Below are 6,000 nucleotides of genomic sequence, written 5' to 3'. Positions count from 1 at the left end.
CTTCCATTCTTTATGATAAACTCTCTTTCTCTCCGATGGCGCTACAGCCCATATCGAGCTTTGGCCTCCTGCGACTTCGTCTCCAACTTTGTCTGTCCTCAGCCGCCGTCCTCCAATTTTCCACCTGGAGAAACTGCGCCGCATCCTTCCTCACTTCATTCTACCATCTCAGCTGGGTCTTCTCGCTAATCTCCTTCCACTCGGGTGTCTGCTCATTAATCTCCTAGGGACACGTGAATCAGGAAATTTCATGTGTGCCGAGATGCTCGGGGCCTGGTATATATTGTACAGTTCCTTGTTATACCAAATGCCCCACTGATTATTTTTTCTCACTGGTCCGCAGGTTTCTCGAAGTACCTTTTGTTCAAAAGTGTCCAGCATTTCAGCCATCTTTACTGTCAGTGTTAGCACCTCACACCTTTTCTGTGAACGCTACGTGATTTGAACACTGGCAGAAAAACAAAGTATGTTTTGTTGGCTGCTGTCATTCTTTTTCTAATTTCTGCTGGATTCTCCTTGTTCTCTGATATACTATAGCATAGGTAGGTGAATTGCTCGACTATTTTGAAGGAGTAATTATCTTTGTATTGGACAAAGCCTCTTGCTCTATGCGATGGGTTTCTGCTCTGTGTCATCATTTTTGTTTTCTCAAAATTGATTTGCTGTTCTTCTTATGACATGTTCGGGCACAATATTAAAAAGAGATGGGGCCAGGCCGTCACCCGGTTTACTCCCTGTTATAATGCAAATTTTTCCGTTAGTTCTTGCATCTATTTTGACCTGACATTTTGAGTCGACATGGTTGATTTGACAAGTCTGGTAAACTAACGCAGATTTAAATGTTGTATCCAAATCAAGCATATGAAAAAAATTACGTATGTGGATATTAAACTTATTACGTGAATATTTAAGTTATAAGTCTATAGAGACAGATAAATAAACGTCTCTATTCTCAACAGCTTCATCTCCATTGAAAAAATACATAAAGATCATTACTCATTTACCCGTACACAGAAAAAATATTGTTCTTTTAACAATTTATCTTCATTCAGCGTTTTTATATAATATTGTGAAGGATATTAGGGGATGAAAGGACAGATACCTTAACAGCTTATCTTAAGACAGCGGGATAGTCGATTTATAATAATATTAATTCTCTATTTACAAATATAATTACTTGACACAATTTTTACGTAATATCTTTTTTTAAAGGAAAAATCCGCTAAGCTTCTGTTTATAGGCTTGTCAGCAGGTGAGATAGAGGGAATATGGAAGGAGGTAATGAAAAATACACAACAACACCCAGATCGATTAAGAAAAAATCTTTCTTGGATTTTTTTCTTGCAACTGGCGGGAATCGAACCCGCGACGCCAGTTTCACAGTTAACAGGCGCCACGGCGCCTTTCTGATATCATCAATATTTGAACGTATAGTATTCAAAACGATATTGTTACAATAAACCCGTAAATAAACGATTAGAATTTTAACTTGAATATGAAACAAGTACTATCAGAAAAAAACACCAATTGAACGTAGTAATGCAGAAAGCAGCCAGCTATTGTTAAGTGAAACTGAGATAATAGCACCTTTGTGAAAAGGGTAAGTAATTAAATCTACAACACAGTTTGAATGTTTTTGATTTTGAAAAATCATAAACAATGAAAATATAGGATTTATTAAATATAACAAACAAGAATCTAAGCGGTTTTGCGATCGTCGCTATTTTCAGACGGTGATTATTACAATTTTTTGTAACCAAGCGGTCTAACTGTTTTTAGCAGAATATGGAATTGACTTGACTGCATCCGATAATACCTGTGTCTTTTTTAAATTATGAACTGGCTGCTTTCTGCATAACAACGTTATTTTTTTTGCACCACAATAAGGAAGAATGTCCAATTACAATGGTGAATTACAACAAAAAATACCTAGACTTGAGAAAAATCACATTTTTTGAGTTCTCCACAGGGATCAAACCCGGAACCGTCCGCGTGTGAGTTAAGCGTCTTAACCTTTACACTACAGAGGCCGCCAATGTTACGTCATCTTTATTAACACAAAGTTTTTGCTATATTTATCATTATTACGCCTGTAATATGCATTTTTATGTATAATTACAATAGCTTTATCCTTTATTTAAAATAGTACTTATTTTAAGTCGAATTTTCTTTGCTTTTGATAATTACTTGTTATAGTTACTTCAATCTTTTTTTTATAAAAAAAGAAATATTTGATTTCTTATGTATTACCCAAATATTTCGATTTTGGGGCCATTTTTAACGAGTTGTAAATAACTCACTATTAGAAAATGGGAATCAAGTTGGGGTAGAGAGGGGTTCGAACCACAAACCTCTGATCCGTGAGTCCACAACACTAGCCACGGGACAGTTCAGTTCAGTTCTAGTTCTAGTTTTTAAATAATAGTTTTACTTAGTCCTTTTTTATATTAATTAATTTATTCATTTATTCATTTATTCATTTATTCATTTATTCATTTATTCATTTATTCATTTATTCATTTATTAATTTATTAATTTATTAATTTATTAATTTATTAATTTATTCATTTATTCATTTAGTCATTTATTCATTTATTCATTTATTCATTTATTCATTTATTCATTTATTCATTTATTCATTTATTCATTTATTCATTTATTCATTTATTCATTTATTCATTTATTCATTTATTCATTTATTCATTTATTCATTTATTCATTTATTCATTTATTCATTTATTCATTTATTCATTTATTCATTTATTCATTTATTCATTTATTCATTTATTCATTATTATTCATTTATTTATTTATTCATTTATTTATATATTCATTTATTTATTAATTTATTATATATACAACCTAAGCCAATTACAACAGTTACATGAAGAAACATAAATGCAAGAAACTGAACAAAAAGAACAGAAAACTAAGTAGCAAAGAGCAAAACGATAATTGTATGCAATATTTTCATAAAAACGAAAGACATAAGACTTCGAACTAAACCATGCCAATCCAACTTCATCCCACACCGTTTAGTCACGAAAAGATCTACGAAAAGCCGGAAGATTTATACGAGAATGTATACTTTAGGGAATTTTAAAGCATGCATAATTGTTGCAACACAGAGGGAAAACATTTTTGAGAAAGGAATATGGGTGTCTAGGGATTTACAGGGCTTATGACCTGGTATTGGCTGATTTAAGTGGCCACTTTACACACCTAAATTTTCTCAATTCTTTCATCTGTTTCCTTTTGTAAATGTATTGTTGATAAAACTAACTGGCATAAGTAGAAGTATTAAATTGAAAAACTGTTTTCAAAATAGTGTTAAACTTAAAATTCTTGAAAAATATGTTTTTCATAGTTCGCTTTAACAATATGAGTCGAGCAAAGTTTTATTGAATCCAATTTTACCTGCTAACAAATTTATAGTTTATCTCTAGAGTGAAAATAACTTAAAGAACTTCAATCGTATCAAATTTATTATTCCATTCATATAAAGACGTTCTGGAAAATCCAACGAAATTTCTTAACTATTTTCGCAAAATCTTAAACATTTGTTGGTGTTTCCCACAGATATGAAGTTTTATTTTATATATCACATTTTTGACGGAATTGCTTTTAAATGTCACGTGTTTTTTTTAGATTTTATAAAATGGATGGAAATCGGGCTGAGGAAAAACAGAGAAAAAAAGAGCGTTTTAAAACAGTCTTGGCTTTTAGAAGCTAAAGATTTGTTAACTGATTTGATAATAATAATAAACCACTTGATTGAGTAAGTGGTACAAAATGTCAAGACGAAATGTGAAATATTCTTCCGGTGAACGACGTTGAATATATTGTACGAGCTGATTTGCAGCGGATAAAGCGTTGCAAATCAAAGCGGGATTTGTACTTTTACTTTTTCATTGAAATACGAGTATTACAATTATAATTAATATTACTCAAAAAAAATAACAGAATCACAAGTGAACGACCACTACTACCCTAGTAAAAGTAATACTCAGATTTAGTTACATCATAACATTATAAAACACACTAACACATTAGAATATGAATATATTCAAAGTAGTGCATAAGAAATAGCATCAAATAGAACACTTCCACATCTTTCCTTATAAAAACACCATCAATCTCAGAACAATAACGAGAAGACGCACTATTACCTTTTGACAACTCACAGTTCAAATCTGATAAATTTGTTTCTTACCAAAAGATGTGTCCGCCTACTGCTTTTGTCATAGTTTCTAGTGTTAAAAGTTTTTTGACTGGGCACATGTAGCAATTTTTATTATATTGTGTTTTATTAACCAATGGTCATTTACTAGGAGTGGTCATTTACTGGGGTTTTGGCCCTATGCATAATGGACATCTATTCTAAAGTCCATAAATTATTAATTAGATCACAAAATGTATATACTGGATAATCATCATCATCTTAATCAAGAGAACGTAGCGGAATTCTAGGTAGCGAAAGAGTGGATGAAAAGACTTGGAAAGCTACGCTTAAAAGGACAGCTCCCGATTTAACTGAATTTCCTCTGATTTTACAAAAATAAAAATTAAAACCACGACTTTGCAACTCTGAAACGAACGTTGCTTGATCGAAACCGCAGGACAGATAACTAAAACGCTCTTTCGTTCTGTTTTTTATGCCTCTGATTTCATCAGGAAAAAGCAGTGAACCAGCTTCGAACTCAGGCAGATCCTCGCGGACCAAGACGGGATTATGAGCTACTTGAACCTTTTGAACTTTCTGAGATCGATTGCTGTATATGTGATGATCAAACTCCTCCAAACGTTCCTCACTTTTTGACGCATTGGCTCTTTTCCGGCATAATAAATTTGATAGTTTATAATACGTAATAAATTTGTGGGGGTCATAGTCCATGATCGATGACACAGACGTGTTGAATCATTTCACCTGAAATATAGAGCAACTACCAATGAAACAAATCATCATTTAATATTGAATACAATACAATAATAGCATTGCACATAAAACGACCATCTACGTAATAACAACGTCCTGCTGCAGTTCATTCACGCCATGGAAACATGAAGAACAAAGAAACATATCTATTAAAGAGACAGCAAGGTGTGGTAACGCCCAGGTAGCCCGAGTGAGTCAGCCAAAGAGTCAGCCCAAGGAAGTCAGCCCAAGCAAGTCAGCTCAACACAATCACTCAGTTCTCGCGTGCAGTCTAAGTGAAATCAGTCCAACTCATAATCGCCATTTCATTTCATCATCATTTCTTTTGTCTATCTCCAACTGGGGCAGAATCATTCAACAATCAAAATCCCACAAATTGAAATTGAAATAAAATCAATTTAACTTACTTTAATTGGTGTACAATAAATTCAATAAAGCGGTGAAGTTCTGCCATTTATACAAATATTTATTTAAACATCATTCAAACAATCTGTAGCATAAAAAAATAAAGATGTTGAATGAATCGCCTGCAAAGATTAGAGGTGCTGGGGTCTATCGCATCGTTTCGGGGGATGGCGATGATTTAAAAAAAAAACAAACATCCATATAGGTAGATAGAGTGTCTTCGAAAAGCGTCTGGATTTTATAACAATGTTTTGTCTTTGAATTTATTTTTGTACGTAAATGTATTCATATGTGTACAAGCCCAATAGGCATTTTTAAGAACAAATATATGTACAGAAAATTATTATAAAAGAAAGTTAAAAGACACAATGGTATATAGTAGACTTGGTGGGAGTAGAAGCGGGAGAGAAATGGTATTGTTTATTAGTTAATTTTTAATAAGGTGTTCAAATTTTATGTGTGCAACTATCTAATCAATCTTTCCCTTTCTCTATGATTACCAAATGGAGCTTCTCGCTACTATCCGTGGCCCTGTAAAAGGTCCTGTCAGATATACAGATCTGGTGGCTTCCAAAAAGAATTTCGAGGCTTTTAAAAAGTTTTGTAATCATTTCGGCGAATTGATCATGTCCAATCCCCGTCAGTGAAGAATTCACTTC

The sequence above is a fragment of the Micrasema longulum genome, unplaced genomic scaffold, assembly GCF_059751315.1.
Source record: "Micrasema longulum isolate JH-2025_06_02 unplaced genomic scaffold, ASM5975131v1 h1tg002525l, whole genome shotgun sequence".
Taxonomy (NCBI): Eukaryota; Metazoa; Arthropoda; class Insecta; order Trichoptera; family Brachycentridae; genus Micrasema; species Micrasema longulum.
The sequence above is the reverse complement of the archived record's forward strand: the minus strand, read 5'-3'. Positions refer to the sequence as shown.